The sequence below is a fragment of the Dendrobates tinctorius genome, unplaced genomic scaffold, assembly GCF_039654945.1.
Source record: "Dendrobates tinctorius isolate UK_male_01 unplaced genomic scaffold, ASM3965494v1 ptg000079l, whole genome shotgun sequence".
Lineage (NCBI taxonomy): Eukaryota > Metazoa > Chordata > Amphibia > Anura > Dendrobatidae > Dendrobates > Dendrobates tinctorius.
In genome coordinates, this window is record NW_027361747.1 from 23,827,718 (window position 1) to 23,853,555 (window position 25,838).

General features: G+C 43.6%; 1 protein-coding gene across 3 annotated transcripts in view; it reads right to left on the reverse strand.

The window, feature by feature from the left end:
• Positions 1 to 25,838, reverse strand: part of SGCZ (sarcoglycan zeta) — a 1,731,118-nt gene that overhangs the window by 1,325,091 nt on the left and 380,189 nt on the right. For all 3 annotated transcript variants that reach the window (XM_073583597.1, XM_073583598.1, XM_073583596.1), the window contains one exon: positions 6,416 to 6,497. The gene's annotated coding sequence lies outside the window, so the exon portion shown is untranslated. The remainder of the gene's footprint in view (positions 1 to 6,415; positions 6,498 to 25,838) is intronic.

Sequence of the window (25,838 nt, forward strand, 5' to 3'; positions counted from 1 at the left end):
GACATGGACGTGGGGTCGTTGGTACCCAACAAGGCACAGAGTCTGGAAGATTGAAGAAGGTGGATGCATCTAGTTTCCTGGTGAAATTTTGCGGTCTGGAGCATAAATGGGCCTGGAAGCCAGAAGAACAAGAGCAGATACTGTCTTGGATGGCTGACAAGGCCTCCACAAAATACTCTAGCAGCACCCAATCATCCATGACAATACAGTCTACTGTCCATACAGAGAACGCTGGGTCATCTTATTCTCAACCTGTTCCTAATTCATCACCCGGTCAGGAGTCACAGGAAACATTTGACCCCAACCTTGGTCACTCCAAGGATCTGTTTGGTGCATTTTCTTTCGCTGCCTCTGGCCTCTCACCATGCGACATTGAAGAGGAACATGAGGGGGTATCGTCTGTTGAAGATGGCCAAATATTTGAAACCCCACGTCCAGATGAAAGCCACTTTCATCCACGTGATATACCGGGTGAAGAGGTGGAGGCTGATGGTGATGACACACAGTTGCCATCTGTCCAGTCGCCAATATCAACACGGAAGGAGGATGACATGGACAACGAGGTGGTCGATGATGAGACCACCGATCTGACCTGGGCTGTTGGCACGCATAGCCAGCACAGCAGCACAGAGGATGAAGGTGGATACGTAGCACCAACAAAGGCACCAAGGGCTACTGGTTTGAGCAGAGTGTGAAGTGTGTCAACTGTTGCCAAGTGCAATCCCTCTGTGCCCCAAGTCAAGGCAAGGGTGCTTTCAGCCGCTATCTGGAAATTTTTTCCTGATAGTCCTTCTGAACCAAATGTTGTCATCTGTAGCATCTGCCATAGGAAGCTGAGCAGAGGCCAAGGTAAAGACAACCAAAGCACCACCAGTATGCGAAAAACACATGGCAGCCAAGCACCCTAGTCGGTGGGCTGAACAACAGGGTACCAAATCAGTGTCTGCGATTGCGGGTCAAGCCACTGCCATGTTGCCTGTGATACGGCCTCACCAATCTTGCTCACAAGCTGTGGTTGCACAGACACAGGCCACAACAAGCTCATCCACTTGTTTGTCCCAGGAAAGCGTCCTATTTTCCGTGCCTCAGATGAATGAAAGGATGCGTAAATAATAAGCCATGCACCCACAAGCACAAATACTGAACGCGCACATTGCCAAGTTGCTAGCTATGGAGATGTTGCCATTTAGGCTTGTGGGGACACAGTCTTTCCATGATCTTTTGGCTGTGGCTGCCCCACGATACTTGGTTCCCAGCCGGCACTATTTTTCCCGCTGTGCTGTCCCTGCGTTACACCAGCACGTCTTAAACAATCTAAAGTGTGCTCTCACTAATGCCGTATCCGGGAAGGTCCCTCTTACAACAGACACGAGGACAAGTACTTGTGGCCAGGGACGATACATCTCTATCACAGCACACTGGCTGAACCTGGTGGAGGGTGAGACAAAGTCTCAAACTGGTCCATCAACACATATCCTACCCACACCACGGATAGCGGGACCAACCTCAATCAGGGTTTCCACCTCATCATATACGTCCAGTCTCCCCTCTTCCTCCTCCTCTGTCTCGTCATCCTATGCTGAATTACCCTCCACATCACTCCCAAGTTCGGAGCTGTGCAGCAGCGTATCGGCAAAGTGGCAAAACGCTCTGCTGAAGCTGATCTGCTTAGATAACACACCACACACTGCAGCAGAGCTTTGGCAAGGATGAAAACAACAGACCGATCAGTGGCTATCCCCACTGCAACTCCAACCTGGTCTGGTTGTCTGCGACAATGGGCGTAACCTGGTGGCAGCTTTAAAGCTTGGGAAGCTGGTACACATGCCATGCATGGCTCACGTGCTGTACCTGGTGGTGCAGAAATGTATAAAAACATACCCTGACTTGCTGTACCTACTTGAGAAGGTGCGCCGTATTTGCGCCCATTTCCACCTCTCCTCAAGTGCTGTTGCCGGTCTTGCAGCGCTTCAAAAGCAATTTAATTTTCCAAACCACAGACTGATTTGCGACCTGCCAACACAGTGGAACTCAACATATCATATGTTGGCAAGGGTAAGTGAGCAGCAGAGGGCACTTTCTGAATACCAGCTTAAACATGCCCGTCACACTGAGACTCAGCCAAGACACATAACAACTGTCAAGTGGGTGTGGATCGCTGATATTTGTGAGGTGCTTCATAACTTTGAGTACTGCACCAAGCTTGTGAGCAGTGACCAGGCTATTATCAGCGTAACCATCCCTATGCTATGTCTGCTGAAAAAATTGCTGCAGAATCAAAAAATTGAATCTTTGCGTGCCCAGCAGCTGGGTATGGAGCAAGATTTCACAATGGGTGATCCTAGCCAGCCCAGCCAATATCATCAGGTAACATTGGGGGATGAAGAGGAGGGAGAGGAGTTCTTTTTCAGTGGTACCGAGGGGACAAGTCATGCTACAGAGGGGAATCCAAACCCCTGCTTCATGTCTGTCCAGCATGGGTGGGCTGAAGAGGAGGAGGTGGAGGAGGAGTGTCAGTGTGATGAGAGGATGGGTATTGTTCCTCCTTCAGGGGTCACAGAAAATGTGCCTCTATGCAGCTTGGCACACATGGCACACTTAATATCTGACTGTCAGTGCCAAGACCCTCATGTAATCCACATTTTCAATAGCAACCTATACTGGTTGGCCACCTTTCTAGACCCATGGTACAAGGGCAAATTTCCTTCGCTACTGTTGCAGTCATCAGGGGGTTTCACAATGGAATCCTTTAAGAAGGCCGTTGTCGATAATTTGATGGCAACAGCACCCTCAGACACCACTGCTAGCAGAGATACCAGCTCTGTGCAACAGCATGCATTAATGGGGAGAGATACGCCAAGCAGGTCCAAAAGAGGTGGTGGTAAAATGTCCACAAACTGGGCCATCTTCAATAAACTGGCTCATCACAAAGGACTAGCTGCAACAGTAGCAATGTCAAGGAGGGAGAAGTTGAACAAGATGGTCAATGACTATCTAAGTGACCATACCTGCGTCCTTCGTGATGCTTCTGTACCATTTAATTACTGGGTATCCAAGCTGCATAGTTGGCCCGACCTCTCCTTCTATGCCTTGGAGGGGCTAGCCTGCCCTGCTGCTAGTGTGATGTCAGAGCGTGTTTTCAGTGCCGCTGGGGCAATCATCACAGATACACGCACACGGTTGACTACAGAAAATGCAGACAGGCTGACTCTGATAAAATTTAACAAGGACTGGATTTCGCAACAGTATTTAAGCCCTCCAGATGACAGTATCCCAACCTAAAGTCATCCAACACGTTTTTTTTTTAAATTGGTGATCACATCCATCCCATTCCCTTCCCAAACAAGCCCCTTTTTTCTTCTTACACATGTTTTCAAAACCTGCTTTCTGACACATGTACCTCATGGTCAATAAGCTAGAAACAATGTTACGTTAATTAATATTTCCCATCGGAGGCACTTATGATGAGAGTGAAACACTTCTTCCTTCATCAACCATGCTATCATGCCCCTTGGGCTAATTTTTGAAGACACTATTGCTATGCCTGGACACTGGGCACGGTCACCTCTATGCTAGTAGTCCGACTCCTTGCTTCATCATAATTGTTTGGCCCTTTAGACCTGCCTTGCTTCCTTCATCAACCATGATACAGCCCCTTGGGCTAATTTTTGGAGACACTATGGCTATGCCTGGACACTGGGCACAGCCACGTCTATTATAGTAGTCCTGGCTTTATCATAATTGTTAGGCCCTTCAGACCTGCCTTGCTTCCTTCATCAACCATGATACAGCCCCTAGGGCTAATGTTTGGAAGACACTAAATCTATGCCTACACATTGGGCAGTGGCACAACAAGGACAGTAGTCCAAGCTTTATAATTGTGAATCCCTTGTGATGAAGATGATGATGATGATGATGATGATGATGGGTGGCTTCTTCCTTAGTTAACCATAACACAGCCCCTACGGCAGATTGCTCTCCTAACACCACTTACACACTTAGGTGTCAGTAGCTTGCCTCCATCATCACTCGCTCTTACGGTACTTCTTCTGATATATCACTGGCACTGCGTAAGTGGCATACGAGTCCCGCTCTTCCGTCAAAAATCCAAAGGACTTAAAAAAGTGTTTGTACATTCTAGTGAAGCAGTGGTTTACAAACAATCATGCAGCCCCTGACCAGGGGCCCCCTTGTTATATACATTTGTATACAGCATACATTTTTTAACATTTACACATTTTTTAGCATTTTCCTCAGCCCCCAGACCGCTTTGAAGGGTCCAGCAGACAATTTACTCGCATTTTATACTGACTATCATTGAACTCGCTATTCGTACCGAATACCCGAGTATTAAGGTTTACTCGGTACGAGTATAGCGAGTCCGAATACTTCAGTACTCGCTCATCCCTATCGTTTACCAATCGGATTAATAATTTTTATATTTTGATACATCGAGCATTTCTGATACCAAATACCAAATATGTATATTTTTTAATATTGTTTTATTTTGATTTGAGCAAAAGGAGAGTGATTTGAACTTTTAGATTTTTTCATTTTTTTAAATAATTTTAAAAACATTTTTTACTTTTCACTTACTACAATAGTCTTTTTAGGTGATTTGAAGCCCTACTATGTGTATCAGAAATGATCATCTGCTACGAACGCTGGCCATGGGACGTGCTCATAGCAGATCTGTAATGGCAAGCATGGAGGTCTTCTGAAGAACCCCGGTTGACATGCTAACGCATCCGCACCCTGCGATCATTTGACAGGGGCCCTGATAGGCAGGGTTTGTGATGCGCTTCTGGAGCGTGCATGTTAAATGATGCTGTCAGAGATTGACAGCAGCATTTAAAATGTTAACAATCATAGGTGGATTGTGATTCCACCCGTGGATGTCAAGGGCACAAGACAGCTTATTTAATGAGCTGTCATGTGCTTAAAAAGATGGCGGCCAAGCATTAGCCTTTTTATGCTGGCAAAGATGGGGACTTGTCTTGCGAGTAGAGATGAGCGACTTTGCCTTTTTTAGGGTCGAGTCGGAATTCATGAAACCCGACTTTCTCAAAAGTCGAGTCGAACGAACTCGGCTGACTATCGTGATTCATGAAAAGTCGAAGGTCCGACTGAAACACGAAACCCAATGCAAGTCAATGGGGAAGCAAAGTCAGCAGGGAGTGGAGGACAGTAAACACTGCCGGAACGCTTTTTTAAAGTGCGCAAAATCTCTCTCTATCCCTTCTCCCCGGACGCTGCACATGTCATCTCGTTGCCCACAGTGTATGTCCTTGCACATTGGCTGAAAAAAAAGTCACGTGCAAGCATTCTGTGAAATCCGACTTTGGCGCTCGGGTCGACGACCGCATGGCCGACCTCACGCTATGGTCAGGTTTCGCTCGGCAAAACCTGACTTTGGCGAAAGTCGGCGCCTTTTGAATCTGACCGATCTGTTTCACTCAACTCTACTTGCGAGCCTTCATCAGAGTCAAGGAGATGACCTATAATGTACCCTGTATGTCCTATGTTGTTAAGGGGTTAAAGCAACATATTCCTTTTTCCGAATATGCTTTTTTTATTGATGATAACATATTTTATTCTACTTTTAGTACTTGGTTATAGGGAATTCTATCTTGTTTCTGCTTCTTTTAACAGCATTTAGAGATATATTTTGCAGCAACCATATAGACCATATACAGCAATAGACTAGATCAGTTCACAAAGTGTTCTAGGCCTACTTTATGATCTGTGCAGATGTCACCAAGAGGGGAGAGATAGGATGTGAGCTGTTACCATCATCACACATGTCATGCCAAATTCCAAATGAAATTGCTCACAAAATTCTCTTAATTGTTTTCAGTGGAAAATCTGTGGCAGGCCATGTGCACACATTCAGTATTTGGTGAATTTTTTACCCAAGTATTTGTAAGCCAAATCCAGGAGTAGAACGGTCAGAGGGAAAGCATAATAGAAACGTTTGCACCCCTTCTGCATTTATCACCCACTCCTGGTTTTTATTTACAAATTCTGGGGTAAAAAATTCACCAAGTACTGAATGTGTGCATGTGGCCTTACCATTCATATGGCTACAGATTGCTTTGCTGCAGATTTGAAAAAATGAGAGACACATTACTTATTAAAGTGGTGTCCAAAAGATGTAATATGGAAAAGAGTAGGAGTGGCCATGTTCAAATTAACCCTAATTAATGTGACTAATGCACACACAGACCATCTGCAGTTCAAAGGAGAAATCCATGATAGATTTTCAAAGGATACATTTTCTAGTTAAAAGTAGACTCAAAGCTTACAGTGGTATAAGAAGTTAATATGGAATGTCAGTGCATTTTAATTTTACCTTATACAGATACCATTATCATTTATATATGTCATTTTTAAGAATCAAATCCAAAACACATACCACCATCGATGTATACTTTCATCCCCAGTATCACCAGTCCAAAGATTCTGAGTCACTGTGACATTGAATGCATGGTAACAGCCTGTAACAAAAAACATATAGATTATATAATTTATCAACAATGTAGATTTACAGTTTAATACAATTTGTATTCTACTTTACACACTATTATGTGGTGTAGTTCTGTTATATGCATTAAGATACAATATGCCTTTTTAGTTTGGATAATCTTGTTTCTGGAAAATCAATAAAGAAAGAACTACTGGAAGTGATCATGATGACAATCAGTAGTGCCTAGCAATGCAAAACAAATCTTGACCTAAATTAAAGCCTAGCTTCACTGCTATATGTATGAAAGGAAATAACTGTGATCTAGTGATGAGCGAGTATACTCGTTGCTCGGGTTTCCCCGAGCTTGCTCGGGTGTTCTCCAAGTATTTGGAAGTGCTCAGAGATTTAGTTTCTGCTGCCACAGCTGCATGATTTGCGGCTACTTGACAGCCTGAATACATGTGAGGATTGCCTGTTTGTTAGGAAATCCCCACATGTATTCAGGCTGTCATGTAGCCGCAAATCATGCAGCTGCAGTGACAGAAACTAAATCTCCAAGCACGCCAAAATACTCAGAGACCGCCTGAGCATATTCGGGGAAACCCGAGCAATGAGTATACTCGCTCATCACTACTGTGATCCCATGTTAATAAGTGTAAGATAAATTAATTTAATAATTAAAGCAAAATATTGATAGAATCCACCAGAAACCATCTACACGTCAGTATTATAAAACCTAGGATACAAAAAAATGAGCAAATACCCTGCAGTAAGTAAGTAAATAGTAATAGTACCTATAAAAAAAACATAGAGAACTTAATCGACACTATTTTGATCAAAAAAGAGTAAAAGCCGTCCCACCGCAACAAGGTCTGCCCAATCAGGATGAGCCCTAACTCTTGTAGTTCACCACACTATTTGTCAGTACATGTCTAAATAGGCAGAAACAGAGCAGGAATTAGATCTTACTGTTTAATATCTGCCTGTTGAAAGCTTTAAAGACGGTACACAGTCCATAAAGGGGGATGTATGGTACAATCAATGGTGTCATTCAAAAGTGCAACTCATCTTGCAAAAAATAAACCCTCAAATGGCCATATTTATTATTAAAAATAAAAAAGTTATGGCTCTTGGACGAAGGGGAACAATATGAAAATGCAAATATTGAAAATCCCAAGGTCGTGAAGGGGTTAAATAAATAGAAATAGTACATGTAAATAATATAGAGTACAAAGTTGAAACTATTTTCATCAGAAGAGAATAAGAGCCAATCTACCGTGACAAGGTGAACCTTATCAGGATTGTCTAGTCTGCGAGGGGAACAACAAGCGTCAGGATACATCTTGATTAGTTACACCTTATCAGGATGGCTTTTATGTCCTTTTGTTCAAAATAATGTCAACTCAGAACTCTAAGTTATTTACATCTAATATTTACTTTCAGAGTATTTGCTCATTTTCTTTTTATCTTAGGATTTGTCAGTAAAATGCCACAGTGTGAGTGTGCACATACACATTTCACTTATACCAACACATATTCCGGCTCACTTCTTTGCGTTTACTACTGTACTATAGCCCACAACTAGATATGTTTTTGTTCATCTGACCTATGAAATCAACACCTGATCTTTAAATAATTGTGTGGCATGAACATGACATAGCACAATATAGGATAAGGAGACACCAAAAACTTTCTTTATCAATGGGGGAAAGTCAGCACATGGCTGCAGTCTTTACAGTACAATGCTGTTCTATGGACACATACTGTACGGAGATAGTTAATAAAGCATACTTTCTGCAAACTAGACGTGTTAAGCCCCAGTCACACATATCGATCTCGCTAGTGAGATCGCTGCTGAGTCACAAGTTTTGTGACGCAACAGCGATCTCACCAGTGAGATTGCTGTGTGTGACACTTACCAGCGACCGGCCTCCTTGCCGGGTATCGCTGATTGTGCTGGAATGGCCAGGACATTTTTTGGTTGCTGGTCTCCCGCTGACCAGCATGCATCGCTGCGTGTGGCAGGCAGGAGACCAGCGATCAGCGAGCAGGAGCTTATAACCAATGCAAACAGTGGGTTTCTAAGCGCCCCGCTTAGAAACTCGCTGTGTACCTTAGTTACCAGCGCACTGATGCAGGGATCTGGTAACCAAGGTAAACAGCGGGTTTCTAAGCACCGCGCGGCACTTAGAAACCTGCGGTTTACCTTGGTTACCAGCTTCCTGCATCAGCGCGCTGGTAACTAAGGTACACAGCGACGCCAGCTCTCGTTGTCGCTGGTGAAGCTGCCTGTTTGGCAGCTCACCAGTGATCATGTAGCTACACACCAGCGATCCTGACAAGTTGATATCATTGTCGGGATCTCTGGTGAGTCGCTATGTGTGACGGGGCCCTTAGCTAGAAAACCACAGGTTGGAGATCTCTGGTTAAGATGATACTAAACAAATAATGAAACATTTCATATTTTATAATTATAGGGAGCCCATTTATATGAAATATAGTCATCACTGTTAGGATTCTCCAGTTGCACAGGATAGATCCCAAGCCTTGTCTGGTGCTGTGGTCTCAAATTCAGGCTCGACCACTGGGATGACTGCTCTGCACAGACTTCGGTCCCAGCACCTTGCCCAGGCTCGTGCTGCATGTGTAGTTACGGCTGGCTCTCTAGTTAAGCCTATGGTGACTATTGGTATACATGTGCAGCGTTGATCTCTGGAGCACAAGTCCAGATTTCACCCTACTGAGCATGTCCATGATGTGGTGCCTGCTCATTGGGGCTTGAATGTCAGCTGCTCTGGTCATGTGACAGCTTCAGATTTGTCAACAGGCAAGGTCCTGTCTGGCTGGACATGAGCCTTGTGTATAAAAGGTCGTCTTAAGCGCACACATGTGCGCTAGTATTATGTGTTTTTGGTGTGTTGGTGGCTACTTTACCACCCTGTGTGCATGTGTGCCGCTAATAGCACTGCGAGTGTTTGTCTAGACAGGCAGTTTAGGGTGGGAACTCCCACTTGAACTTAGCATCTGCACCGGGTGTCCTCAGGCGCGCATGCCAAATCAAACTGTGTGTTAGTGCAGGCTCAACCACCAGCTTAGTCTTCCCTGGGGGGTTAAGTTGTAGGGACCCCAATTAGTATTTTGTTTTTTATATGCCTGTGCAGTCTAACAGGGTATAGTCCTTTGTGTGCTGCTTCTTAGTACCACTCTGTGGTGTAGCAGATCTTGGTACTTGGCATTCTGTGCACACTGAGTGACATTTAGCTCAGTGTTTTCTCACAGCCTTGCTCTGCCATTGTGCTAGCTGTGGTGGACCCCAGGTTGCGAACGCACCTTATTATTATTTCATATTTGGTGCGTTCTGCCAATCCTAACAATCACTAACCTTTTTCTTTTGTTAATCATTTCAGTTTGGAGAAAAAAGAAATATACTAGAATTTGTTGGTAAAAAAGACAAAGTTTCTGTGTAAGCTGTGATCTTGGAAATTACTTATATTGCAATGACAAATCAGTACATAGCATACATCTATAAAACAAACACACATAGGAAAGTCTTTACTGAGATTTGAACTTATAGTAAAATTCTACAAAACTACTTTCGACCATGAAGCTCACAGCTGGAAGTCGAAAGTCCTACCTAAAAGTACATCACATGTTTGTTTCCTGTATGTTCATAGAAAATGGTCTTGTGCAGTGACAAGTGTTTGATGTATAGCCCTCAGGTCTTTGGATAAGACAAATTCATATAGTGCAATGTGTTAGGTGTCAGGATTCTCCTGCGGTGCGGGAAAGATCTAAAGCATTACCTGGTCCTGTGGTCTCACATTCTGGCCAGGCCGCTGCGAGTGCTGCTCAGCACAGACGTCAGTCCCAGCATCTTGCTCAGGCTTGTGATATTCGTTTGGTTACTATAGGCTCTCCAGCCAAGTCTATGGTAACCAGCAAGATGCAGGTGCAGCCTGACACTTGGGAGACTAAGTCCAGAGATCACCTGACTGAGCATGTCCGTGATGTAGATGCTACATCACAGACATGCTCAGTTGGGTGATTAGACTTATGCTGCTCTGGGGAGATGTCAACTCCGGATTGGACCGCGAGGGAAAGCGACAGGGACGTGCACCTAGGATCCATGTGTTCTCTTCCTTGGCTTAGCATCTGTTTCCTTCATGTGTGCAGTTAGCACAGTTGAGTTACAGAGCAAGTCTAACCTATGTGCTAGTTCCCTGTGACATTTAACAGAGTTTAGTACTTTACTTATTTTTTCAGTACCATTCTGTGCAGTAACGGAGCTGGGTATGCTGAGTTCCGTTCACATTGTGTGACATTTAACACAGTACGCTTAAGTTATTCACTAACTGGTTGGTTCCACTATTGTTCACTAGCAGTAGTTATACATCTCTGCACAGAGGACCCCGGGTTGCGATTGCTCTTTATTATTTACTGGCTGAAGAGCCCGACACTGCCCGGGCATAGTAACTAACTACAGTTAATTATAACAAATTATAATTATTATATCTATATATATAAAGCTGAGTGTAGAGCCCCTCCCACTCCACCTAGCCACACTCACTATAATATCCCACATCATCCCGTCAGCCAGAGCTACCGGACTACTACTCCTAATATCCCACATCGTCACGCCAGCCAGAGCCACCAGATTACTACCCCAAATATTCCACAACATCCCATCAGCCAAAGCCACCGGAATACTACCACTAATATCCCACATCATCCTCTCAGAGCCAACAGAATATTACCACTAATATCCCACATCATCCCGTCAAAGCCACCAAACTGCTACTACACCTAATATCCCACATCATCCCGTCAGCCACAGCCACCAGACTACTACCCCTAATATACCACATTGTCCCAGCAGCCAGAGCCACCGAACTACTACCGCTAATATCCCACATCATCCTGTCGGGCAGAGCCACTGGACTGCTAACCCTAATATCCCACATCATCCCATCAGCCAGAGCCACCAGACAACTACCACTAATATCCCACATCATTCCGTCACAGCCGCCAGACTACTACCACTAATAATCATGTAAAACCTGAGGCAAAATTAAGTATTGCAGATAGGAGTTTATTCAAAACATATATCAGTCACACAATGTCATCGACGTTTCAGCCAGTATAGCCTTTATTAAGGCAATTATCTGTGTGACTTTTGATGAGGAGAACTAGATGCTGATACACATATGGAAGTGTCAGGGACAAAGTCGCTGTGTGAAACGCTGTGTTTCCTGATGGCATTGGCTGACTTTCCCCATTTTTTGATTATAATACCACTAATATCCCACATCATCCCATCACAGCTGCCGTACTACTACACCTAATATCCCACATCATCCCGTCAGAGTCGCCGGACTACTAATCCAAATATCCCACATCACTGCATCAGCCAGAGCCACCGGACTACTACCCCAAATATCCCACATCATCCCGTCAGCCAGAGACACCGGACTACTACCCCTAATATCCCACATCATCCCATCAGCCTGGGGTCAGAACCAGAGCGATGAGTGGAACGGTCCTAACTTCCATACCGGGCATCCCTTTAAGGGAGTCCTGGCATCAGAGCCAGAGCACTGAGGAATTTACCCTAACTTCCATACCAGAGAGGCCTGGGGTCAGTACCAAAGCGCAGAGTGGATTTGCCCTCACTTCCATACCCGGGATCCCTTTAAGAGGGGCCTGGAGTCAGAACCAGAGCACTGAGTGGAATTGCCCTAACTTCCATACCAATGATCCCTTTAAGAGAGACTGGGGTCAGAACCAGAGCGCTGAGTTGATTTGCCCTGACTTGCATACCAATAATCCCTTTTATAGAATCCTGGGGTCAGAACCACAGCTCTGAGTGGAACGGTCCTAACTTCCATACCGGGGATCCTTCTAAGAGAGCCTGGGGTCAGTACCAGAGCATTTGAAGGCAATTGTCCTGACTTCCATACCGGGGATCTCTTTTAGGCTATGTGCACATGCTGCGGTTTTTGCTGCGGTTCCGCTGCGGTTTTGGCCGCAGCAGAACTGCAGCAGTTCTGCAGACAGTGTATAGTAGCATGTTATCCTATGGGATTTACATTCTGCTGTGCACATGCTGTGGATTTTTAACTGCGGAAAAGCTGTGGTTTTGAATCCGCAGAAAGAATTGACATGTCAATTCTTTTCTGCAAATTCTGCTGCGGTTTACCATCTCCTCCATTGTAGAGATTATAAGCAGCAGGAAAAACCGCAGGCCAGTCCGCAGATAAAACCGCAGGTTATTTTACCTGCAGTTTAACCTGCGGTTCCGCAGATAAAAAATCTGCAGACCAATCCGCAGCATGTGCATTAGCCTAAGAGAGCCTGGGGTCAGAACCAGAACACTGAGTGGAATTGCCCTAACTTCCATACCGGGGATCCCTTTAAAAGAGGCCTGAGGTCAGAACCAAAGCACTGGATGGATTTGCACTGACTTCCATACCAATAATCCCTTTGAGAGAGGCCTGGGGTCAGTACCAAAGCGCAGAGTGGATTTGCCCTCACTTCCGTGCTGGGGATCCCTTTAAGAGACCCTGGGGTCAGAACCAGAGCACTTAGTGGAATTGCCCTAACTTCCATACCAATGATCCCTTTAAGAGACCCTGGGGTCAGAAACACAGCGCTGAGTGGAACAGTCCATACCGGGGATCCCTTTAAGAGAGGCCTGGGGTCAAAACCAAAGCAATGGATGGATTTGCCCTAACTTCCATATCAATGATCCCTTTAAGAGAGGCCTGGAGATAGTATCAGAGCGCTGAGGGATTTGCTCTAACTTAAATACCGGAGATGCCTTTAAGAGGGAAGATGTGCCTATGGGATGGAGGATGTGTGATGGGTTTATGGGCATGGGAGGGGGTGATTCATTTCTGTCATGTGCTCTCTGCTCTTTTCTGAGGGGAGCCAATGGCTGGGAGCTTATGTTTCTGGGAATGCTAGATTTCTCCCACCATGTCAGTGTCTGATGAGGTGTTGTCGATTGGGAAAACTGTTGCTCATAGCAACCAATCACAGCTAAGCTTCTTTTAAACAGCTCTGGTGAAATGAAAGATGCTTCGTGATTGGTTGGTGATACATTCAATTTTATATATGTAGATTTTTATTTATTTAGTGCAATCTGCCAACCCTAACACAATGGTGGATGACCAAAGACATGATCCAAAATGTGAGTCGGGGAGTGCGCCGCACTTGAACCAAGGACCACCCAGGTAATTATCTTGTTTCCTTGTTTCTCTATTCATCCATCTACCGATTAAAGGCTCTATATGGATGCCTTTCCCCTACTTCACATATATGCATCATATACTATTTCACAATATCGGTCCTACCTCTACTTCAGAGCTAACTTCTCAGCAGGCACTTTTACCCTCTTGGCATTATACTGGTGTGCATCAGATTACCACATCTCTACCCCCTACGTTCCAACAGACAACTTTTACTTGTCTATTGACATCCACTTCTATTTTATACTGTATATTGGTCTCTGCAGGACGACAAAATAATTCTTCATATACCTCTCTCTCCCTCCCTCCTCCTTCGAATAAACAACTTTCATGATTCACTCTGAATATTATTTACATAATGGCTATATATATAGGATCGCCGCGTCTGACAGGTAAGTAGCGACCCCCGTCCCCAGTGATGTCGCTGGGGAGATCTGCCTGTGTGGCAGCTCATTAGCAACCACCTAGCAATGCACCAGCGATCCTGACCACGTCATATCGCTGGTCGGGATCGCTGGTGCATCGCTAGGTGTAACGGTACCCTAAGTCATTTTCCGAATGGTCTACCATTCATCTTCTTAGCAGGCACACATCACATACTCCATAGATAGTGTAACTAATTATTTCTAGTTGATATACACTACTCAAAAAAATAACGGAAACACTTAAACAACGGAATATAACTCCAAGTAAATCAAACCTCTGTGAAATCAAACTGTCTTTTTAGGAAACAACACTGATTGACAATCGATTTCACATGCTGTTGTGCAAATGGAATAGACAACAGATGGAAATTATTGGCAATTATCAAGACACAGCCTAGAGAGTATCCCACATAAAGTCAATTAAAACGTAACCTTTAATGAACCATTAAAAGGACATAACACACAAAAACATTACCAAAAAGTGCTCATGTGAACCAGTGCTCAATAAAAAATAGTTTGGTCTCACCATTGGTATTAGATATAGCATTCCAGCATCAGGGCGTATCCTGCTGGAGAGACGATCCACTCATGGGGAGCTGAGACATGGGAAAACCAGTGTTAATGTAAAGCATTCCTGTTGTGAGTTAATTTTCCCCTTCGTCACTGAGGTCTGGTGAACTCCCTATTCTGGTAAAGGAAGGTAATGAGCCTGATTATCAGGCACCTGAGTCTAATGATGATGACTGGCTGAGTGGAGTCACGGACTGGATATAAGGCTGCCGACGCCCTTCTGCCCTGCGGGTGATTTCTCTGTGGACTTCTAGGAAACCAGTCTGATTCCTGCTCCTCTAAAGCTAAGTTTTCTGCTTTGCCTTTTAGCATTTGTGTTTTGTTTTTGTTTGCCTTGCTTTTCTGGATTCTGCCATTCCCATTAACTCTCCACACTCCATGCATATTGGCCCCTCGCTTCTTTCCTCTCCTATGTATAGCACTCACGCTCTTTTCACATTGTTAAATTGCACAGATCCAGGCAGTCCCACCATTCAACACCAGAGACGCTCTCACAAATCACTTAACCATCTGCTCACTCTTTCTATCCTCCTTCTCCTAGTCGCAGGAGACATTGCTCCCAACCCTGGTCCCCCATGTTATAGAAAGTCAAACCCCCCCACTGCTACACTCAGAAACCCCTCTAATCTTATTAATATTCCCTGCATGCCATCTGTCTCTCTTAATTGTGCACTTTGGAATTCTCGCTCAGTGTGTAACAAACTTTCCTTCATCCATGACTTCTTCCTTTCTAATTCTCTTAACCTCCTGGCTCTTACTGAAACCTGGATCCAGCAGTCAGATACTACCGCTGCTGCTGCTCTTTCATACGGGGGGCTACACTTCTCTCATACCCCAAGATCAGACAATAGAGCTGGTGGAGGCGTTGGTCTGCTCCTATCACCAAAATGTACTTTTCAGGTTATCCCTCAAGTACCCTCACTTGTCTTCCCTTCTTTTGAGGTCCATGCCGTCAGACTCTACACCCCCTTCTCCATGCAAGTGGCGGTGGTGTATCGTCCTCCCGGCCCCTCCCATCAGTTCCTGGATCATTTTGCCACTTGGCTTCCACATTTTCTCTCCTGTGACATCCCTACCCTCATCATGGGAGATTTCAACATCCCCATTGCTCTTCCCCTCTCCCCATCTGCTACTCACCTTTTATCTCTAACCTCCTCATTTGGCCTTTCGCAGCTTACTAATTCTCCAACGCATGAAGATGGAAACTCCCTCGACTTGGTCTTCTCTTGGCTTTGTGCAGTGGATGATTTTGCAAACTCCCCTCTCCCGCTCTCTGACCACAATCTTCTTTCATTCTCTATAAAGAACTGCCAGGCTGCTCAGGTCACCCCCACTGTCCAGACTTATAGAAACATACAGGCCATTAACACCCAGAAACTTCTGAAGAACTTGCAGTCTTCATTGGCCCCTATCTCCTCCCTCTCATGTCCTGATTCTGCATTGAAGCATTACAATGAAACACTTCAAAGTGCCCTGGATGAATTTGAACCCCCTATAAATAGAACACCACAACACAGATGGTGACAACCCTGGCACACGGTGCAAACACGTTTCCTGCAGCGGTGCTCCAGGTGCGCCGAACGTCTGTGGAGAAAATCCAATCTACACGAAGATTTCATCCATTTTAAGTTTATGCTTAGAACATACAACACTGCCCTTCACCTCTCCAAACAAACCTATTTCAACACCCTCATCACCTCACTGTCCAATAACCCGAAACGTCTTTTTGACACTTTTCATTCTCTACTCAATCCAAGAGTACAGGCCCCAACCACGGAGCTCCGAGCTGACGATGTGGCCAATTACTTTAAAGAAAAAATTGACCAGATCCGACAGGAAATTATCTCCAAATCCCCTCATACCATGCACTGTCCTCCCTCCCCCACTGCATCTAACTCACTCTCTGATTTTGAACCAGTCACAGAAGAAGAAGTAAGCAGGCTCCTTGCATCTTCTCGCCCAACTACTTGCACCAGTGACCCATTTCCGTCACATCTCCTCCAGTCCCTTTCCCCTGCTGTCACCACTCACCTAACTAAAATATTTAACCTCTCTCTCTTCTGGTATTTTTCCCTCCTCATTTAAGCATGCCATCATACATCCACTACTTAAAAAACCATCCCTCGACCAAAACTGTGCCACTAACTATAGACCTGTCTCTAATCTTCCCTTCATCTCTAAACTCCTGGACGCCTGGTCCACTCCCGTCTTATCCGCTATCTCTCAGAAAACTCTGTTCTCGACCCTCTCCAATCCGGTTTCCGCTCTTTACACTCCACTGAAACTGCCCTCACTAAAGTCTCTAATGATCTGCTAACAGCTAAATCAAATGGTCATTACTCCATGCTAATTCTCTTGGATCTCTCTGCAGCATTCGACACTGTGGATCATCAGCTCCTCCTCACTATGCTCCATTCCATTGGCCTCAAGGACACCGTTCTCTCCTGGTTCTCCTCCTATCTCTCCGACCGCTCCTTTACTGTTTCTTTTGCCGGTTCCTCCTCCTCTCACCTTCCCCTTACTGTTGGGGTTCCTCAAGGATCGGTTCTAGGCCCCCTCCTCTTCTCCTTGTACACTGCCCCTATTGGTCAAACAATCAGTAGATTTGGTTTCCAGTACCATCTCTATGCTGATGACACCCAATTATACGCTTCTTCTCCTGACATCACGCCAGCCTTTCTAGAAAACACTGGCGATTGTCTAAACGCTGTGTCTAATATCATGTCCTCACTATATCTGAAACTGAACCTGTCAAAGACTGAACTCCTGGTGTTTCCTCCCGCTACTAATGTACCTATACCCGACATTGCTATTTCTGTGTGTGGTTCCACTATTACTCCCCAGCAACATGCCCGCTGTCTTGGGGTCATACTTGATTCCGAGCTTTCCTTTGCCCCCCACATTCGATCACTGGCCCGCTCTTGTCATCTGCACCTCAAAAACATTTCTAGAATTCGACCTTTTCTTACTTTTGACTCTGCAAAAACTCTTACTGTTTCTCTTATTCATTCTCGTCTTGACTATTGTAACTCTCTTCTAATCGGTCTCCCTCTTACCAAACTCTCCCCTCTCCAATCTGTCTTGAATGCTGCAGCCAGGATCATATTCCTCACCAATCGTTACACCGATGTCTCTACCTTGTGCCAGTCATTACACTGGCTACCCATCCACTCCAGAATTCAGTATAAACTTATTACCCTCACCCACAAAGCCCTCCATGGCTCAGCACCACCCTACATCTCCTCCCTTGTTTCAGTATACCACCCTACCCGCGCCCTCCGTTCTGCTGATGACCTGAGGTTAGTATCCTCAATAGTCAGAACCTCCCACTCCCATCTCCAAGACTTTACATGTGCCGCGCCAATTCTTTGGAATGCACTTCCCAGGTCAATACGATTAGTCCCCAATCCCCACAATTTTAAGCGTGTCCTGAAAACGCATTTATTCAGACTGGCCTATCGCCTCAACACATTAACCTAACCTATCCCTGTGTGGCAGAGCCAAAAGTTTTACCATAACCAGGTTCCCAGCATCATGTTCCCACATGCTTTATGCATCCATTAGCCCTCTGTGTCTGTACTGTTACACACTTAACATTATGGCTGGTCCATACAATCAGAGCAACTGTTACCACCCACCTTTCGTGTCTACCTCTTTCCTCATAGACTGTAAGCTTGCGAGCAGGGCCCTCACTCCTCTTGTTATTTGTTATAATCTACTGTATGTGATTATTATTATGCTGTAATGTCTATTGTCTGTACAAATCCCCTCTGAAATGTAAAGTGCTGCGGAATATGTCGGCGCTATAAAAATAAAATTTATTATTATTATTATTATTCCCTGCTGGGGTGAGCTGAATCTTTTTTTGCCGGTTGCTCTGTCTTCAGAATATTCCTGAGTACTGACATAGCTTTTTGAAGCCTAGCGTCTTCAGGGCCTTTTTCACTGTCAGTCTGTTGGCTCTTATTTTCATAGGGTTTTTCACAGATTGCAGACAGCAGCCTTCCTGTCCTTTCCTATCTAGTTAGCTTGGGCCCCGTCTTTGCTCAGTCTATCTTTCTGTCTGTGTTAGTGTTTTCATCTTGCTTCACCGTCATTATATGTTGGGGGCTGCCTATTGCTTTGGGGTCTGCTCTGGGCCAGTTTAGATTTCCCCTTTCTTTCTTTAGGCCTATGTAATTCTCCGGCTGTGATCGAGGGGTCTAGGGCATCGTAGGAACCCCCCACGGCTACTGCTAGTTGTGTTGATAGGTTCAGGGGTCTGCAATCCGATAGCTGCCAACCTCTTTGGTTTTCTGGACTTAGCTAGCATTTCTGTTTTGGCTCCTACGGTGACTCAATCATAACACATTCCCCTACACTCCCTGTCGTGCCCCAGCGTTACTCCTGTCCAAACAAGAACAAGCCCCAAGTGGACACCCCCACTGATAAGAGGTAAAATAGACAGAAGCTCCCTACGCGTTTCTTCCCCAATGGTGGGGATTCATCAGGGGAGTCAAATAGATATAAAGCAGTAGGAAAGGATATATAGAATTAGTGACAGGGACAGTCACACTAGTTTGTTAGGCACCTCACCACTGCAGGGCCTGTGGACTTAACGGATAACACTAATATTCTTTTCAAACTTTGCCGAGATTCATTATGTAGATGTTTGCTTACATAGTCAGGTTTTGCATCAGTCTGGATATTATAATGAAAGGTTCTAATACTTCTGATCAGTAAAAAGAAATTCTTTAAAGAAAACCATTGTTTCCATTGACTGACACCTGTTGATGGAAAGATCAGAATTCTAGAGAAATTCCTAGTATGTGGGCAGTGGGAATTCATCCATTTTGCTACATTTGTCCCAAGAAACACATGCACATTTTATTTTTCTACGTACAACCATAAAATACACCAATGTATTTAGAGTAGTAAAACATTTTATCCCATTATCAAGCTCAGTTTTACTGAATAGTATTGTTAGATATGGAATTTTCAAGCAAAATGTGTTCAGTTTTTGCAATGTATTTGCACATGTGATCAACACCTCTGTGTTCCAGTCTTGCTGTCCATCTTGGCTACTCCAGTGCATCATGAATATTCATTAAATCAAGATAGCCATCCTGAGTCAACTTATCACACCAACACATACGAGGTTGCAGCTGCACAATTACATTTCCGTAGTCAAATACTTGCTGTTTTTTAAACTGGCGAGTTTATTGCACACATATTTTATCAGTCATTCAAATTCTGGTGCATCTGACTCCAATTTTCATAGTACAGAATAGATACATTGTAGCCAGCTGCTGCCATCTTTCCATTGTTTTCCTACAGCATCACTAAAGCCCCCGTCACACACAGCGATCTTGCTAGCAAGATCGCTGCTGAGTCACAAGTTTTGTGACGCAACATCGATCTTACCAGCGAGATCGCTGTGTGTGACACTTATCAGCGACCGGCCTCCTTGCCGGGTATCGCTGATTGTGCTGGAATGGCCAGGACATTTTTTTGGTTGCTGGTTTCCCGCTGGCCAGCACGCATCGCTGCGTGTGGCAGGTGGGAGACCAGCGATCAGTGAGCAGGAGCTTGTAACCAAGGTAAACAGTGGGTTTCTAAGCACCCCGCGGCGCTTAGAAACCCTCTGTGTACCTTAGTTACCAGTGCACTGATGCAGAGAGCTGGTAACCAAGGTAAACATTGGGTTTCTAAGTGCCGCGCCAGCTCCCTCCACCTGCGCGCTGGTATCTAATGTACACAGTGGGTTTCTAAGTGACGTGCGTTGCTTGTTACCCGTGTCGCTGTCCTGATCGCTGCTGAGATCTGCCTGTTTGGCAGCTCACCAGTGATCATGTAGCGACACACCAGTGATCCTGACAAGTTTATATCATTGTCGGGATCACTGGTGAGTCGCTATGTGTGACGGGACCCTTCGTCTTGCATTGAAACAGTTTTTTTAAATGGTTGAATGTAACGGCCGTGCAGTCTTGCAAATTAAAAAGTTGTTTCTTTGAAAGATTAAGTGATAGTTCAGGGAAATGGTGGAAGGCCACGTTCATATGTTCAGTATTTGCTCAGTATTTTGCATAACTATTTGTTGGCTATAACAAGGAGTGGGTGATAAATACAGAAGTGGTGACTTGTTTCTATTATATGTCTCCTCTGATTATTTCATTCTTGATTTTGGCTTACAAATACTGATCAAATACTGAACATGTGAATGTGCCCTAAAGACTGCAGTGGCAGAGGGCTGCTGTGGTTTAAAGGGAATCTGACACCTCCGATGGATGATGTTTCGAGTCCTTTCCTCCACCCCCTCTTGGCCGCTGTCCGCAATATTTCTGGGAATTTCCGTACTTGGTCTCCATATTACACACGTGCGCATTGTAATCTGGACTCACATACGCGTAGAATACTTTGCCCAACTGCGGGCAAAGCCAAAAAGCATTAGTGCGCATGCGCCAGTGAACTATGTCCTCGAAGTATTTCGCTGTTTGGGCATCCACATGGCAGATGACGTTCAATGTATCTACATTTTAAGTAATGGATCTGGGTACTAATAACTTCAGGGCACAATAAGTTCTAGGAGAAGTAAGATTTGGAGAATCACTTATAGAGAATGATCAAATGATCAATCTGGTTGCATTTGTAAATGACAGACTAAATAATTGCATGCAATGTCAATCAGCAACTAAAGTCAGAAGGATATTGTCATGTATTAAAAGAGTCCTGGACTTGTTGGACTGGGACATAATAATGCCACTTTACCAAGCATGCTTGTGACATCTTTTAAAATATGCAGTTCATTTCTGGGCACCAATACACAGAAAGGATGCTCTTGAGTTAGACAAAGTGCAAAGTAGAGTCACAAAACTGAACTGATAATCAGCATGGATGGTCTTAGTTATGAGCAAAGATTAAAAAGAATTACATTTATTTAGACTTCAGAACTGATCAATAAGGGGGTACACAAGTAAATTGTTCATAAATGGTTAATACAAAAAATACAGACAAAAGCTGTTTCCTGTAAAACCCCTAAAAGGAAAAGAGGGCACTCACTCTGACTGGAGAAAGAAAGGTTCAGTATCCAGAGAAGACCAGGCTTCTTTACCATAAAAATTATTAATCTATGGAATAATCTACCTCAGGATTTGGTCACAGCAGGAACCGTTGATGGTTTCAAATAAGGCTTACTTTTTTAGAACAAAAAGACAGAGATGCTTACGCAAATGTATAAACTTATTGTCCTGAATGTTGATGCAGCTGATTAACACTCTGGATCAACACCATCAAAAACTTGCTCTTTAGGGCAAACTGAATCATGCATTATGGATATACTTAATCCCCATACCCTTTTTTTCTTTCCCATCCCTTGGTGAAATTTGATGGATGTATATATTTTTCCAACCATGCTAAGTGTGTAATAAACTGAATAGTTCTATACTATAACAGTTTAAAGCACTCCTCCTCCTCTCATCAAAGTTTTTATCCTCTTACTATATTGCAATCATCATATTATATAGCAGTGTGTACTACTTCCAATTGCTCATTTTGCCTTTCTACCCAGTTAATTCTTCCTTCTCTTTTCCATAAGGTCTATGACATCGCGTGATTAAAGACTGACTAGCTGAATCTTTCTCAGCTCTATGTAAAAGCAGGAGGCCAATTTTCCCTTCCCACGAGTCAAAGAAACATAAATGCATACAGGTTTGGAACAGATTGCAATACTGCTTGTACATCTATGTAGACTTAAGGCCGAGTGCAGACATACTTTTTGGCCCTGTGGATTTTTCCGCGCAGAATGGAAGAAATCCGCAGGTCAAATGACCTGCATTTTTCCTGCGGATTTCTTCCATTTTTCATGCGGTTTTCTTGTGGTTTTTGTGCGGTTTTCCACTGCGGTTTTTCCCCTGCGGATTTGGTGACAGGGGAGATGGAAAACCGCACAAAAGAAGTAACATGCTGCGGATTTTGTACCGCGGAAAAATCCGCAGCGTCTGCACAGCGGTTTTTTTTTTCCATTGATTTTAAGGCTACTGTACATCACAATGCGGATATGCAACGTTTCTGCGAGGTAAAATCCGCTGCGGATCAGCTGCAAATCTGCATCGTGTGCACACAGCCTAACACACACAGTATATATATGACTATGGGATAAATATAATCTTCAGCAGTGGCTTTGTACCTACTCTGTTCTTTATGAGAAAGCTGAGTTCCTGTGGCAGAACACTATGCATTCAACAATCCCTTGCAATCTTAACATAATGACCTAGAAAAGTATGCTGAAAAAATGAAGAAAAGACACTATGCACTTTTTAGATTTGCAGCATTTCCTTGTAGGATTATGGACATTAACTTGCAGAAATGCTGACACAATCAGGTAATTTCAGTGTAGCTATTTTAAATTAGGAAAAAATTAGAGGCTCATTAAAATAGATCATACCTAGTATAACTGTAATTGAAATCTATATTAGTGACCAATTTATTGCTATACTGCCATTTTATTATGCCTCAGGGCTCACACAATTGAGTCACCACTCCAGAATAGCTTGATGTTCACTAATAATACATAGACGACATATGAAAATGAGGCCATAGAACTGCAACATTAATCCGTTTAAATGCAGCCTAACCTGTAATTAATGGACTTCATAGACAATGAGACTAATAGAATTATAATATGCAAAGAGAAAAATCACTTGCATTCAGTTGTAATAAAATATATTACCTAATGGAGAACATAATGGCTTATGCTTAATGTGCATTTCACTCAATAACTCTTTTGCCATAGGGAATTGTAAAACATGCACTAACCTATCATAAACTATAAAAATAATGAAATAAAACACGAGTTTAGCTATATACAGTTGTGAAACCCCAAAATTCTAAAATGCATTGAAGTCTTAAATTATATTTTAGATTTAAAGGCAAACTAAATTAAAAAAAATAATTCTAAAAAAATTATTGTAAAAATGAAATTAACTTAGAGCATGTTAGCAATTACAATGCATTATAGAAATTTCAAGATACAATTTCATATCTTCATTCATTTACAAATCATGAAATCTTGGTTTCCAGCTCTTCTTAATTCTCAATTTGACCAGAATATCAGCACAATGTGACCCGCTCTGTCTGGTTGGATGTGTGCATAGCCCCATAGAATAACATAGAGACAAATGCAGTCGTCCAAAATGATGGACAAGACTCATCCAATTATTACGGTCGTCTGCACGAGACCATATAGTTATACATCCCAGATATACAGTTTAATGTGTTCAGGATATTGCTGCCTCTACTAACGTTCATTAATCAGCAAAGCTTCATTCTAGAATATATTGGATGGCCCCAATTCATGAAAGCTTCTCCAAATTTCTGTAGTAATCTACTTTGAAAAACCTACAAATATTTGTGCAACTAATTTTGCAACTTTTTGCAATTTTGTGCAAGTTTATCCCAGCTCCACCAAAGTAGGCAAAGTCATGGCATGATGTAGGAATTGTGGAGACATGACTTATGCCAGAAATCTCAGGGATTGGAGTAAGTTTTGTGGTGCAGCTCCCGGAAGTGCATGCCACTTGTCAGATACTCCTGATTCATTAAGAAGCTTGTTCGCCATAATGAATCAGGGGAATCTGACTACAACACACCCTCTCATCAAGATCAAGAAAATTGCCGGTCTCGATGAATCAGGGCAAAATCTGTTTAATATTTACCTTTTTAGACTGCAGTGTGTGTTTCCTTCCTATCTACACTCTGATGCACTCTAATTGGAGCAAACTTCCCTCCCTGAATATTTTGATGCTTTTCTCCCTCTCAACTCTCTGATCTAATCTTTACAAATATTTGTATTCTCTCTGAAATATTTCGTAGATTTCTTTCCAAAAATGCTGCATTCTGCCATTCCTCTCTTGAATATGCACTAAGGATATGAATATAAACACGTACATTCATTTTCTGTTTCCATAATCAGTATATTGGTCCTATATTTCACTTGTGCAATTAAAACACACATTGAATTTGATGGGACCTGCACATTTTAGGTAATTTGACCTTAATTGAATTAGTGTTTAATTCAAACATCCAGTCTTAGGGTACCGTTACACTAAGCGATGCACCAGCGATCCCGACAACGATATGGATCGCTGGTGCATCGCTAAGTGGGCGCTAGTGAGCTGCCACACAGGCTGATCTCACCAGTGACATAGCAACGGTCGAGGTCGCTAATTACCTGTCAGACGCGGCGATCCTGACGTCCTCCCGCCCGCGTCCACGCGTCGCTCGTCAGCGCCACAGGAAGCCCAGCAGGAAGTGCTAGACGAGAAATGGTCCAGGACCTTCTAGCGCGATCAGCGATAACCAGCGGGGGAGCCGGTCACAGGTAAGTATCAGACATAGCGATATCGCTGCTGCGTCACAAAACCAGTGACATTTCAGCGATATTGCTAGCGATCTCGCTGTGTGTAACGGGGGCTTTAGGTGTCCCATTGTCTTCACACCACCAGTCACACAGCCATGGAGAGGCTTTCACAAAGCAAAGACAAAGTGTCCCAGCAACTGTTTTTCAACATGACAATGCCATGCTCCATTTATTCTCATACTACTGTGAGCAATTAACATGGCCTAAACATATTATCATGGTCTGTAGTGTCTTCGGATTTGTCTCCCAATGACCACATCTGGGACGCCATTGGTTGGTTATTGCAAAGGGAGCTGCCAACATCAGATTTTGATGATTTGCCCAAGTATATTAAGCTTGACAGAACATTCCTCAGGCAATAATAAATAACCTAACTGATAGCATGCAAAGGCGTGTAAGTGTGTATATTTCTGTATGTGGTGCTCATACTAGATATTAAATAAATGGAGATATTTTGAAAATGTTGCTTCCATTTTTTCATCATTTACATATCCATAACTTTTATTCATCCTGGGATTTCCATAATTCCACTACTTTTTCTTATAGGTGTTGCAAAATCCAATGTTGAGGAATGTACTTTATTGTACGTCATGAATTAAAGTATTTTTTTTTATTCTTTTTTTGTTCCACTGATGGGGCTCAACTGTGGTAGCATGAGTTTACACTTTTTTAATTTCATCAAAGGAAAAATTTTGAAAATAAAAAAGACAAATTTCCTTTTTCTTTATCTTACT